This window comes from Cydia amplana, chromosome 4 (assembly GCF_948474715.1).
Source record: "Cydia amplana chromosome 4, ilCydAmpl1.1, whole genome shotgun sequence".
NCBI lineage: Eukaryota > Metazoa > Arthropoda > Insecta > Lepidoptera > Tortricidae > Cydia > Cydia amplana.
Window position 1 is genome coordinate 19,209,312 of NC_086072.1, and position 15,084 is coordinate 19,224,395.

Here is a 15,084-nt window from a genome sequence, read left to right on the forward strand (position 1 = left end):
ACTGTAACAGAATGTTGAATCTGAAGGCTCCATTTATGCGTCAGAGGGAGCAAGTGATATTGCTATCTCATTCTACCGCATGGCTGCGTCCTTTGGATTGGCCGGCGTTGGCCCATCGTGTAGAGGAGCCAACAATCAGAGGGCCTACCGCGAACCACGTTCGGCGTGTTACCACTCTGTCGCACTTGTAAATTCATACGGAAGTGTGACACCCAGGCAACTGGGGACACAGTGGGAGGCACAGACAACACATCCTCCAGACTGAGCATAGTAGCGCTACCCCCTCTGCCACAAATATACGGTAGTTTTACTCCATTTTCGAGTCAAAGTGTCTTTGTGTGACGTCCGCCGTGACTTTGAACGGACCAATCTCGGCACGGGACTCGCTCTCTTCGTCCCCCGCACCCCAGTATTTTTGGCAGCATCGGTTTCATGAAATAATTACTCTAAACTCCGTCTAGAGGATTCCTAGTCTATGGTGGGAGGCAACACGGCCCTGTTCCCAACTTCCCAGTATCATTTATCAAATACAGCTGCTTCCGTTCCGTAGTGCAGCGGTCAGGTCGACGGCCGCCCGGCGCCGCCCCATCGATTCACACGCAACCTTCAAACCGCACACAACTGAGCTTCAGCCCTACTAGCGGCTTATTCGAACGTACGCTTATTACAGAATGGTACATGATGGTACATGAAGGTACACATTTTCCAAGTTGGCTTCGATTCCTGGAGGTCCCCAAATGTCAAGTCAAGGACATGAAAAAGAGACCTTTAATTAACATACGTACCAAATTTGGAAATTGAGAAAGGTATGTTGAGATGATTTGGTCACGTGGAAAGAATGAGTGAAAGAAGGCTGACAAAGAGAGTGTATAAGGGAGAAGTAGAAGAGGGAGTTGGAAGGGGTAGACCTCGGCGGACTTTCTCTGATCAGATCGGGGAAATCCTGAAGAAAGGCCAGGTCAAGAGCACCCTAAACCGGCGAGCGTGTATGAGGAATGTTATGAAAGTAACGGAAGCGAAAGAAGTATGATCGTAGAAAGTGGAAATATGTATGTGTACTTTTTCTTAAAATCAAAATCGTAAAATCTGACAGTTGGATTTAAGGATAACTCACGTTAGACCGGGCCAACCGGGCCGTGTCCGGACCGAGCTTCCGGCGCTTACTTTGCTATGACAGACGACAGGTGATAACGTGACGCTTTCCATAGAAAACGAAGCTCCGGCCCGGACACGGCCCGGTCCAACGTGTCATCCTTTTATCCGAGTTTGAAGTTAAGCAAGACTCACTTTTGGTGCTGAGTGTACACCGACAACGACAAAATACTAGCCGGTACACCGCGTCGGCGAACTTTTAAGTGGCCGAAGCGAAACTTTTGTGATGAAAAACTAAAAATGTCTAAAATCCACGCGAATGTTTACGCGAATTTAGAGCTTATTCTTGCAGCATTTAGGCGTGTAATCGCTTGTTAACTAAAATTAATATAGGTCATTCCAGTTTAAAAGTGTTCAAAGTGTATCGATATTCCTAGACCTTATTTATTTTAGATAAAAGGAGCGTAAGGTGGCGAGCTGTGGTCTTAACGATGTTTCTGTAACTTATTTATAAGTCTGGAGTCTGATTACAGGGCTTCCAAGTCTGTAAACTTTGGAAAATTGGAAGTGATATGTACTTACGAAGCCTCAGAAGCCTGTAGGTATCAGTCTTCTAAAGAGCTCCGTATATTTTACCGTATCTGACAAAATTTCCATCTTCACCACTTAGATGGTTGGCAGTCCTCAACTGCGCGTTTCTCCGAAAACTTCATGCCTCGCACGGCTAAACTGTGGAATGAACTGTCGCCCGCGGTATTTCAGACAGATAAGATCTTCAAGACAAGAGCGTACTTCATGGGGGACGTTAAGTCGGTAAATAATCGATTCTCCTTCTCGATTGTCTCTTTCTAAAAAATTCTATATATCTTACTAAAAAAATAGTATAGTTTTACTTTACCAGGGTGGCCGTGCTACCGCTGCTAGGGGCTTTTTTTTATACCACATCGGTGGCAAACAAGCATACGGGCCGCCTGATGGTAAGCAGCTGTAGATGCAGATGGTGGCTTATTGCTGGAATAAGCAAAAACGATAGAAAAACAAATAGACGAACGATCGAAGTGGTTCGCGTAATAGACTAGCTACGGAGAATGTTACCTAAACTATGAATTGCACACATTACTGCAATATTAACACCCTCCTTCGAAAGAATTTAAGTGCGAATTTCGAAGTTCTACGTGAAGAATTCGAATAGTTCGCAAAGTATTCGCAATATTTGCGAGTTCCTCGCTGCAAGCGTGCGTGGAACCAAATATATATGCTTACCGACCACCTTAGTAAAAGGTCTAAACTCTAAGCTGACAGTCCTAAACTGAATCGCAATAAGGACGTCATGGTAAGGCCCGTGATGTGATTTCACTATCATTCTAATAATATATTTACTTATAACACCGAATCAAAACATTGTAATAAAATAACTTGATTTGTAATTAAATTTTTGTACAACTATTTAAATAATATCATGGAGCCACAAAACTCTATATAATTTCTACAGTAAAGCTTGTAACCGTTGAGTTGATAATCCTGGTTAAACCAGAGGCCATGAAATATGCATTTTCGCAGCTGTTGTGCATCTAGACTAGGGTAACCAGACGTCCCAAAATTTTCAGGACATCTCAATTTTTAGCCACTACTTCAGATTTTTCAGAATTCCCAATAAAAGACACAATTATTGTGAGTTTGATCTTGTTTGTATACGACCTTGAAGTTCGTTCACTCTGCTGGGATAATGCAATGAAGGTCGTGCGTTAGATGCGCACCTATCACCAAGACGATCTTCAAGGTCTTATCAAAACAAGATTGAAACCTTATCAAATCGTTTAATCAAAATCGAGCTCGGAGATACCTCGTATATTAATTTCTTTTCTGGACAACCAATCCCTCAAATGGGCAAATAGATACATACTACAGTATGTATGTATTTATTTAGGCAGTATTTAGAAGTATTGTTAAGTTCTAATAATATGTACTCACGTGAATACAATTGGGTCGATCCACTATTTCTTGTTCTTATTCTGTCCCGTCAGCCAGGAGACAATATTAGCAATGTATGTTAGAAGAATTGTTGTACTACGTTCTACTAACATGCCTAGTAGATAGAGTCTTATGGAAGGTTTATACTACAACACAAATTCATGTTTTGTTAATTTAAATACCATAAAATCCGGGTTTTAAGAGGGACCCGGGGCCGCCAGTAGAGGAAGACAGGGGAACGTAACGTAACGACAGGGACAAGATAAAGTTGAATCACCCAATTATTATTTGTCCCGGATCTAACTCCTGAGTCCCGAATTTTTGGGATCTGGTCTGGTTACCCTAATCTAGACTGTTTAATTATTTGTTATTTTGCAAGAGCCGGCAACAGTTGTTTTATACCATTGTTTGCGTAATAAAAATAAGAACGATAATAATAGGAACAAGATAGGTAGCTATTTAATTAAAAATCTGTTACTGTTACTGTAGAAAATTAGAACAAGAGCATGTTGTATTCATATTTAAATAAAGTAGTAGGTACTTAAAATATTAAGAAATTATCTTTATGGTAAACTGTTACCAATGCATTAATAGTATTTTTCTCAAAAATGGCCGGCAAAGTCGACGTTGCCGGTTAAAACTAGGTGGTTTATATGGCCAGTCAAAAATTAAAAAGTTAAAAACATATATTGCAGTCTCGATTTCGGAACTGGCATGTTGCATACAAATTCCATTATTTGTCGAGTTCCAAACTTTTTAAAAGTTCAAATGGTCATATCAAATGAAGGCATATGTCCGTTAAAACATGGTTAAAACAGCCAAACAGATGATCAGTACTTATTATTATAATGTTGGTACCGCGACTATTTAGGTGTCTCAAATAGGTTGGCGTATTTTCAGCAGAAAAATACACTTCTTTTTTTTTAAGCGGCTAAGCAAATATTTTCAATGGAATTACTTTTTTCTATGATAATTAGACCGTTGCTTCTGTAAAATATTTCTATTTCTTGCACCATTTTTGAGAAAAGCACTATATTTATGACTCGGTTGAAAGTAGCTACTTCCGAGCCTCGACAATAATGTACTATTGTGCAACAGGTACAAAATAAGGGTTCTTAAAATTTAAGGGCCGAAGTGACATGAATCATCCTGTAGATACCTACTGAACCAATGAATTTCCCCAAAGAAAATATTTTTGAACGCTTTAGTGTCTTCTACCGCTGGTGGAACCTAGTCTAATATAAAATAATTACTCGGTCTCGGTATATTTTCCACAGCGAATATTCCTCGGAACATTTCAATACCCAGTGTATTTAAATGAGTATTTCTCTTCATAAAAAGATTATAAAGCAATACCGCGGTATTAACGGTATCTAGCGGTAACAGACGCCCTCGAGGGATTAAACTGAATCTAAAACATACCTTCGTACAGTCGACGTCAAATATGTTTCCAGTTTTCATCTTATTACAAAGGAGTAAGGTGCAAAAGTGTAAACATATTTTTGACGTAAAGGAAAGGAGGAGGACAACCTTTATAAAGGATGACGCACACATGATCGGCAAACTTTTGAGATTAAGAGCCAGTAAGTAGAAATCACCAGTTAAGTAACAATGACTATGTAACTTCCCCTTTTAATAATAAATAAATTAAAAAAAAAAAAAAAAAAAAAGTCTCAGAGAGCCGCTGTTGTATTCAGTGGTCTAAGAACACACACTCTGTTTGTAGGACACCTACTTGTACGACAAACATAAGCTGGGTTTCATAATGGGTCTCATCATTGGCCTTAAAGTCTATTACAGACTATTGAAACAGTGTCAGGTAGGGCGACAACGTCTTTCGTGGCTATGTAAGCCAATACAGGAGCGGCAAACACGACCACAGGCCTGGCAAGTGTAATTTACCCGTGGCGAACAAGTGTCGGGCTAATAATACTTGTAATTTTCTTGTATAGCTTAACGAGCCGCGTCGTACCTCAAAAGAGCCACATACGGCCAATGATATTATATAACCATAGATAGGTTATAATAATAAAATAAAATAAAATAAAAATCGTTTATTTCAGACTAAGTATGTCCATAAAAATGTTAGTTGTATTACAAACTTAAAAAAGGCTATGTTAGTTAAAAATCAGCAAAAACAAACAAAAAAAAAAAAATCAAAATTAATAAAAAAAAAAAAGGTTCCACTGACAGGAGCAGGTAGTAGATATTTTTATTCATACTTGAGGAGCACAAAAAATACTTCCATATTTATTTCTGTGCCTACGAAGAAATCTGTTATTTTTGATTAATTTTCTCATTCCATCCATCTTTCTCACACTCGTTGTTAAACATAAGGTCGTCTCTTTCTCTTTCGGTGTGCGGGAGCTCGTTAGCACGTGCACATTTCTCGCTTGTCCAGCCACGACTAAAGGCAACTTGTCCAATTTGTCACAAGTTAAGCGCTTCAATTTTGGAACGCCTATAACCTATCTTGAATTATAAATCATTGCATACGGCTCCATAATGAAACCCTGCGACTCATTTCAATTAACAATATATGTATAGTGCACTTTAGCTATCAGGCCAATTCGAACATGCATCTGAAATAAAACCGATATTACAATGATATTGAGATCATATAAGTTACCTATCGTTCGCGCGGGCGTCTCGCTCGCACTAATTATTAATGTCAGTTTGAAGCTTGTACGTACGATACAATACGAGTATTTATGTCCATGCTTCCGTTACGAGTTTCAATGCCGGGTGAATAACTGTGCAACAACCTTAATTACTTTAATTTTAACTAAACAATTGACGTATAATATAAGAAAATCCATGGCGCATATCGTCAGGTGACAACCAAATCTCTAATTACCACCACAAGTTCATAGCCATAATTAACCATATTAGTACTAAAAGAAGGTTGATTTTTGTTTAAACATTTTTCGGTAATTTGTGAGTTTTGCTTGTCACCTGAACCTGACGATATGACCTTTGTCCTTTGTACGAATCTTCCTATTGAAACCTAATTGAATAATATCAATCTTACGCACATAATTATAAAGTACAAAATTCAATTAAAGTTATTAGCCAGCTAGCTAGGGTATTTTTTTCTTTGTCTCTATTTCTGTTTTTAAAATGTAAAATGATTTCGAAAAACATTTCCCTCGCAGTTGTCGCTCGCGGCGTTTTGTATTTGTTTACAATGAAGTTAGTCCGAGTTTATTATAAAACAGAGTCCGAGATAAGTAGGACAAACATAAGCTGGGTTTCATAACGGGTCTGCTGTTCTTAATTTATTTATTTACTAGCGACCCGCCCCGGCTTCACACGGGTTAACAAATTATATATAAACATTCCTCTTGAATCACCCGTATCTATTTAAAAAAAACAGCATCATATTCTGTTGCGTAGTTTTAAAGATCTAAGCATTCATAGGGACAGACAGACAGCGGGAAGCGACTTTGTTTTACACTATGTAGTGATTATTTTATTTGTTAGCCTGTTGTGGTCCCACTGCTGGGGGGTGTCATTCTGAATCCCTAACAACGTTTGTCCTAAGGTCACTTGCCCTAACTGGTTTGTCCTAATGGGCACATGCCATAACGATCAATTATCATAACGATTATTTTCCATAATGTAAGGTTCTGAAAAATGGTTAGGTTTAGAACTTGCTGCCACAAAAGTGGGTTAGGTTAGGGTTCAACTGCAAACGCTGGCCATTTGCCCAGCCTGGGCGGATCAGAGGGCCGCTCTCGTGGCCGTAGTGGGGAGAGACCTTTCCTTGCCAGCAGTGGTAAAATCCATGCTTGGTGGGGAGAGTAGATGGAAGGCGGTGGCCTCCTTCTGCGAGGACGTGATGGTGCAGAAGGAGGCAGCGGAGCGTGGCAGGGAGGAAGATCCGGCCTCTCAGCCAATGCGCCGCAAGCGCGTGGGGCGGCGGCGGTTGGCATACGACCGCCGGTTACCCCCATAAGGGCACTTGTGGGCGGCAGGCCCGGGGACGCCTGTCGCCTACAGAAAGGTCCCTGCGTGGGCGGGCGCGATGTGTAGCCAACGCGCCCAATGAGGTGAAGGAGTGATTTCCCCAAGGGTCGGGTCCGAGTCCGGACGGCCGCTGGCGAGGTTGCGGAAGAGTACTTCGGCGTTCCTGGGACCAGAGGGGTTGCGGCAACAGAGGGGTTTTAGTGGGTAAACCTGGGGTCTCATTAGCCCACAACAGGGAGTCCCACATAACCATCCCGGCCCGTCCCCGCGCCGGGTGGTATGCGTAAAGCATTTCCCCTCTTTAAAAAAAAAAAAAAAAAAAAAAAAAAGGGTTCAACTGCAACCCTCGCAAAAAAGAAAATATGCATAATAACATTAGGATAAGTAATCAATATTAGGATAACCAAAATTAGGGTTTTTAGTGTTAGGACAACTGATTATTATGACGAACAATATTAGGGAATGCATCGATAGGAGAAAATACTTTAGGAATTTAGATATAGATCCACTGCTGGGTAAAGGCCTCCCTCTCTTTCTTCCACGCGTCTCGTTCTATGGCAATATGAAGCCAATCTTCCCGAAAGACGTCAAGATCGTGCCGCCATCTCCTTCGAGGTCTGCCGTGACGCCGCACTATGTTCGGTGTCCACTCGGTAGTTTTCTTGGCCCACAAGTCGTTTGGCATACGGCAGATGTGCCCGGCCCAGTCCCATTTAAGCTTAGCGGCTGTCAGGGCTACGTCGGCTACTTTGGTTTTCATTTTTTCTTAATAATGCTTGTAATTTTTTGTAAGTATAATAATGTTTTTATTTGAAGCAGTCCCCGAGAGCAAATGCCTCTTAAAACCCCACAGAACCTCTAGTGTAAATTTAATTCGATAGCGTTCCCGTTATGTCTATTTTTGTATGGGATTTTGAATAGCGCGCCAACCGGGACGTTTTGGAAACTCTAAATCCTTCACAAAATGACACTTAATGCAAACGCGTACGTCACGTCACGCTATCGAATGAAATTTACACTAGGGGTACAGTTCACCTTAATTAAAACCTTCACTTTCTACACCAGTGTGGCTTAGGGCTTTCATTAACTGTTATTTGAGTTGTGTTTTAGACATATTCTATTTATTTATTACTAATAGCGACCCGCACCGGCTTCGCACGGGTTAACAAATTATACATAATCCTTCCCGTTGAATCACTCTATCTACCTATTACAAAAAACCGCATCAAAATCCGTTGCGTAGTTTTAAAGATCTAAGCATACATACAGACAGACAGGGAAGTGACTTTGTTTTATACTCTGTATTGATACATATTTCAAATACTTATTGCAGATTAAACTATTTCGAACGAAAGAGTTCTTTTTTAGTCTGAAAGACTGTAATAAGGTCAAATGTCCTTTAGCGCCAACCCATAGAAAGCTTAGCAAAATGTTAAATTCCGGACTTTGAAAACGCTATCTCAACACCGAGCTCAAAGTGCATTTCAACTGTTCAAGGGTTCCATTTTCCAGGCGACTGCACCCATTCCATAGAAAAACGCATTAAGTGCATTCAAGTTTCATATGTTTTTGCTACCCTTTGTTATATGCAGTGCAGTTGTTGTGTTCCATACGCTTGAAGCGCTGGATACAAACGCTTACACAAACCAGCGTAAGTTAGTTCATACTTGTTATATGAATCTGAAGATCACTTATTAAACTGGTAAGCTTAAGCTTTCGATACACTAACGCTTGGTAAGCATCGGAAATAGTGTGCAACGACCAAGGCCTTATTGCGGCCAGCGAATTACAGAACACTTTACAACTGTCGTATAAACAGGGCCGTAAACGCCAAATTAGTGTAAACAGCAATTTGCGAGCCGCATTATTAAGTTTGCTTTGTGGGGTTTGGGAAATAAGTCGGTGTTATAATTTGGGGTATGGAAGCCTCAGGCAATGTACGGAATTATACTTATTTTATATTTTTGTTCCGATCTCTTATAAAATGTTATATTTAAAGCTCCTGGGTACCCATTTACACTTACAGCATAATTATTGCGTTTTATGCAATTTTTATGAAAGTATGACAAATCAAATATGTACCACAGACCTAGGTTTTTAGGGTCCCGTACCGTAAAAACGGGACCCTATTACTAAGACTCCGCTGTCCGTCTGTCCGTCTGGGCCTTAGGGTCCGTCCGGCGTCTGTCTGTCAGAAGGTAAACTATAAACCTTATTGGGATTAGTCCGGTTTCCTCACGGTGTTTTCCTCCACCGAAAAGCGACTGGTAAATATTTTAAGATACTGGTAAGTTCCGAAAAACTCATTGGTACGAGCCGGGGTTTGAACGTCCATAACTTCTAATACAAACAGAAATTGGATAAGATTCCGAAGTAATATAAAGCTGCACCATAACGTCCCCTTACAAGTAAGGGGTCGAGGGGAAGTGTCTCTGGGGAGGGCTACACTTACCAAACCACAGAATAAATAATAGTACTGTACTAAGTACAGAAGATTCACTCTCTAAGAAAACGCGTTTGTTACGACAGATATGACCGCTAGGTGTCGCAAGCGCGAGCAGGCGTCCGTTCCGTAGCGGTGCGCGGCAACTCTGGCTAGCAAGGCTCGGAACCGGTTTTTTCTTCATACAAAAAATACCGGTGTTATTACGTTCTTTTTCGTTCTTTGGTTTATTATTTCATTTTTAATGGGACTATCTAATAATATGAAGTTCAAATACATGAAATACAAATACATGATACATACAAAAAATACATGATTCAGTCCTACGTTAAGAGCATAAAATAATTAAACATATTGGGCTATTTTGGGTTTTACAAAAAAACCGGTTCCGAGCCCTGATGGCTAGAAACCAAAATTGGTGAGAGCCGCGCCTGACCAAACTAACCAAAACTCAAGACGCGGTGCGGTCTGCCGGTTTTTAATTTCTCGAGAAAATCTTTGCCGGACCGCGTAGGCGGATCAAACACAAAATGTGTTCGCGACTTTCCTGTAGACATACTCAAAAGTTAAGGGCTATAATGGTTAATATTCTTATTTAACCCTTATGTACATGAAAAGGTACCTACTCCTTTTATTTGGATAAGTATGATAAAATAATTAGAAAGTCGCTGATTTGTTCAGCGTTGGTCAGTTTGAGGAGTACAGCCTACAGTTTAATTTTTTGCTCGTGTTACAAGCCACCAGGCAGGCCAGGTATGTAAATCGGATGACAATGCAATATTATGGTGGAGACAGGAGGTGGCCATGGGAACTCTGTGATAAAACAACGCAAACTGATTGAATTATCTCGATAAATATTAATTGCCTGTGGAAATAAAAGTACGGTCAGAAAAAAAAACTTGTAAGCCAAAAACGTATTCCATCCTTAGTAGGTAAGTTAGTGGAAGCTCTCTGCTACCGGAAGGCAAAAACTTAATCGCTTCGCTTAAGGGATCTCGTATTTCATGTAAGCCCTCGATATTTACCTAGAATACAAGTTAACCGTGTTTAAATCACTAGGGCGGCAAGTTGCGTCATACAATATTATTCGGCTTCCGCAAGGCCGTTCAGAAATAGCTTTCAAGATTAATTTCTTGTTTTCTTAGTAGTTTGTAATAAACCCCCTCATCCATCTCACACTTCGATCACCCCCTACCGGCTTCACAGAGCCTCGTCGCGTATGGTCCGCCCTTAACCGCTTTAGAACCGGAATTGGTAGGTAACTGGTGCACATCACCACTGGCACAAATGGGGTTGGAGTGCCTCTCCTGCCTGCGAGTGTGGACAGTTGGACACCCAGACCAGACCATCGAACACATAGTGCTGGAATGTCCCCTCACAATATATATGGGTCATGTGAATGACTTCAATATCCTGGCTGAAGAAGCGGCTGCTTACCTGAGTAGGGCGAAATTTTAATTTTAAGTTGTTAGTATAAGTTTTGTATCCAGTGATAAGTCATACGATAAATAAATAAGTAGTTTGTACTGCGCTTTGAAACCTTGGGAGAAAAGATTTCCTTACAAGCAATTTTTTTGTTCTTATGTGGTGACAAACAAGTGTTCGGCCCGCTTGATGGTAAGCGGTTGTAACTCCAGGGGTGACAATATCTTTTCACTCTATTTATTTAAGTAATAAATAAGTCCATACAAATACTGTAGTCTCTCGAGAAAACTTATATTAAGTATATAAATTTAAACCAGAACCTATGACCACTCATCTAAGCCTTATTTTATAAATAATTCGGATACTTTTACTTTTTTCACTAAAGAAAATGTGACCAAGTTCACCCTAGGTTCCCCAGCCGGACATTTTTAATTTTAACAAAGCAAAATGCAATAAGAAGAGTAAGGCAGAGCACACTCCACAACCATAGAAATTACTCGCCTTAATGCTTAGACGTCTTCTTGTAAAACAAGTCACGATTAATTTACGATCTGATTAAAAAAGTGTACAAAAAAACAACAATTAATCAAGACCCTTACGAAGGAAATAATAGGAAATAAATAAGGAAATAAATGGCTAAAACCAAGCCGGTCGGGTCAATGTCTGGCGATAATTGCCAGCGTAGTCAAACAGGGACCTGTTGGCAGTTCGTAAAAACTAGTGCCTGCACCAATTAGACTGCCAAAGCGAACCCCAGGCTTCAGTACGGTTACCATCAGTTTGTCACTGACATTAAACGCCGTCGAGAACGTAATTTACTTTCTATACATCTCGCTCGCACTCGCATATTAGTGCAAACGGGATGTATAGAAAGTAAATTACGTTCTCGACTGCGTTTATGTCAGTGACAAACTGATGGTAACCGCACTGGATGCAACCGGGTAACCGGACGAAAACAGCCTACTATACCAATATGATAGGGCTGGTAACTGTCAGAGGTATGCATAGATGGCGCCAGTTTCTACTTTTGTTCTATACGATTTGGCTTAAAAGGCACCCAACCTATAAATTAAAAAAAAATTAGACAATTCAAGGGATTGACAGGAAAACCTATGCTGGCGCCATCTGTAAATATTTTCACCAGCTAACCCTATTTAATAGGGTTCTGCATTGACAGATCAAAGCTTTTATTTCTCGATTGAAAACCGAAAAACATTTGACACTACGAATCCATCCTTACGCAGGGCGTAGCGCATGCGCGTAGCTGCCGCGCCGCGCCGCAGTCGCCCTCCGCGCGCCGCCCGCTACGCACGTAGCTACGCTACGCGCTACGCGCCCGCAGTGACGTGTGGTGTAGTGTAGTGTAGTCTTGTGACGTCTAAGTGAAAAATGTAATGACGTGTCGAAAAATGTAAGAGTGTGAAAAAGGTACGTAGAAGCAGCGTGGTCCATGTAGGAGTACTACATATATGTCTGTACACGTTGACGTTCGATATTTGAATTTTGACGTATATTCCATATTAGTGTTTTAACGTTTGTGTAAAATTAAGTAGGAGAAATCTATCTACAAAGTTAATGTTCCATATTTGAGTTTGGATATATATTCAGCTGTTTTACACATGTATGTTACCTAATATGTATCGTACTTTACTCTTTGTATGTAAGCATTTGTAGTTTTTTTTTAATGTAGTGACAGATGTTTGCATGGCTTCAGATTAGGGGTGTTACATATGTGATCATTTAAGACATGTATATAGTTACTGGTTGTTGCTAAGAGTTCTATCTGCGATCTATTTTTTTAAAGAGGGTTAGGATTCGTCTATCGACTTTCACTAAATATGTATTTCTTCTTTGTGTTGTTTTAGAAAATGTTACCTATCATTAGACTTATGAGTTCGTCAGTATGGGTAGTTTTTTTTCGTAATTTGTTAATAAATAACTAGTAATTTTATGAAATTCTACTTTGTTTTAACTAAGTTTTACCAATGTATATTACATAACATGTTTTTTTCTGGTTCCTTATATAAGAACAGCATTAATACCGGCGATGTCTCTCGTTTAATAATATCCTTTTTTTTACGACAAGCCTCTTTGTTTCTGCAGTAAAACACCGTATCACAAAGGAATAAGACACATTATCGAATGACTAACTCATTATTGGTAAAGGCAAATTACTTATGAAGAATATAACATTGTAATAATGTCGATTGTAACTTGCTAACGTTATTAAGTTGTCTTTGGAAGTTTTCTAGTTCTGGAGACGCGGGTAGTTTAAATAAGCAAATTCCTAACCTAACGATGTAATATAACATAGTCTATTTTTTTATTCGGTAGACTAAAATGACATTTCATAATATGAACATAAAATAACATTTCATAATATGAAACGTCATTTTAGTCTACCGAATAAAAAAAAAAATAGACTTTATGTAGTATTGAAGGTAGACGAACCCTCTGTGATATTAAGATATTATTATACGTCCGGATCGGCAACGCGCATGTGACTTATCTGGTGTTACAAGCGTCCGAATGCTACGGTGCTCACTTAGCATCAGTTGCCTCCGTAGTGGTATAAAACAGAATTTTGCTTAAATGTTAGGTGGAAGAGATCCAATAAGGGGATAACTTCACCTTTGGACACATTTATTGTATTCTCTTTATTTTATGAACTTGTTTTGTGCAATAAAATGTTCTACTACTACTTAAAATAAATAAAAGTAAAACGAACGAATTCATTTACCCACACGCTGTTAAATCAAATTATACTTGCAAACCACATTTAACGGTCTTGTACGAGTACGTCCATAAAAATAGATATACGGTGTATTTTAAATTGAATTTATATTGTGCTATTTTAAGTAACGCCGGCCCATGTTACGCTCTTAGACAGGATTTTTTACGAAAATTGACCCAGGGATGCGATGATTTATTCGAACCTAATAGCCACCGCCATACAGATCAGGGATGTTGCGAACATCCGCATCCGCATCCGCAACCGCGGAACTTCCGCATTATTTTCAACATCCGCATCTGCATCCGCATCCGCATAAAATCGATGCGGAGCTTATGCGGATGCGGATGTCGAACAAGTCAGTACATGAACGTCTTAGCGGCGGCGTAAGTGCTAGGTAATTTCGTCATTGCCTATAAGTCCTATAACGAAATCGTCTAGATCCAGAAAAGTCGGCCAAGTTACTGTTTATTAAATATAACGCACCTATATTCTTGCTCAAATACTGAACGTTTCGTTTTTTTTAAATAAAAAAATACTAAAAATGTAATATTTGACGTTTCATTAGTACCTAATTTTGACATCCGCATCCGCATCCGCGGATGTCAAAAAATCTGCATCCGCAACATCCCTGATACAGATACAAGATACAACACAGCTGCAATTTGGTATATATACTTATATTAAATCAATCAAGCCTACAAAGTAATAAAAAAAATGGCTACCTTCCCTACACTTGTATTGGGGATGTTTTTTTTCGCTTAACCCTATGGTGTGGGGTGTCGTTATACGTCTTTTAAAACTAATTAGGGATTTCAATAACAATTTTTTTGATAAACTGAATATTTTCGGAAAGAATCGCTCCGAGAGAAAAACGAAATGTGTCTCCCCAACTTTTTTATTTGTATTATTTCTAAACCTATTGCAAGTCTAACTATAATTATATACCCATAAGGTAAACGTACTAGTGCTCGACATTCTAGTTCCCAATAGACGACACCCTGCTGTCACCTCTATTGACAATGACTTAAGTTTCAAGATGACATGTAGTACTGGGACCGCGTCGAGCACCAGTACATTTACCTTACCCGTTTTTCGGTATTTCTTTCTGTATCTATCTTCATCTAACCATGTATCCATGAGAAGATCGAGTTACCCGTTTAGCGCTCCCGATTTCCGTAAATATCGACACCGGGACTAATTGACGGGATGCGGATATTTTCCGGGATTCCGGATATTTTCCGGGATTCCGGGCGGGCTTTTAACGGCCGTTGATTGACTGGGAGGTGTCTGGGCCGTTATTAGGTAATCTGTCTCTTTTTGACAGTTTAAGTGTGGGAGAGATGGATGTCTGAATAAATAGGCTAAAGTAATATAATTATGTACTTAACTAAAACTGAACTGGATTAACCCTTCATATGCAGAAGCAAAAATTATTTGATTGTGAAATAAA

At 39.7% G+C, this 15,084-nt stretch overlaps 1 protein-coding gene across 3 annotated transcripts in view; it reads left to right on the plus strand.

Annotated features, from left to right (window-relative positions):
* Window positions 1-12,121: 12,121 nt before the first annotated feature.
* The window catches only part of LOC134647378 (protein lin-10-like), a 93,969-nt gene continuing 91,006 nt past the window's right edge, over window positions 12,122-15,084 (plus strand). For 2 of the 3 annotated variants that reach the window (XM_063501721.1, XM_063501722.1), the window contains exon 1: window positions 12,125-12,328. The gene's annotated coding sequence lies outside the window, so the exon portion shown is untranslated. Of the gene's footprint in view, window positions 12,329-15,084 lie in introns of all 3 variants that reach the window. The other variant, XM_063501716.1, reaches the window with a different exon arrangement.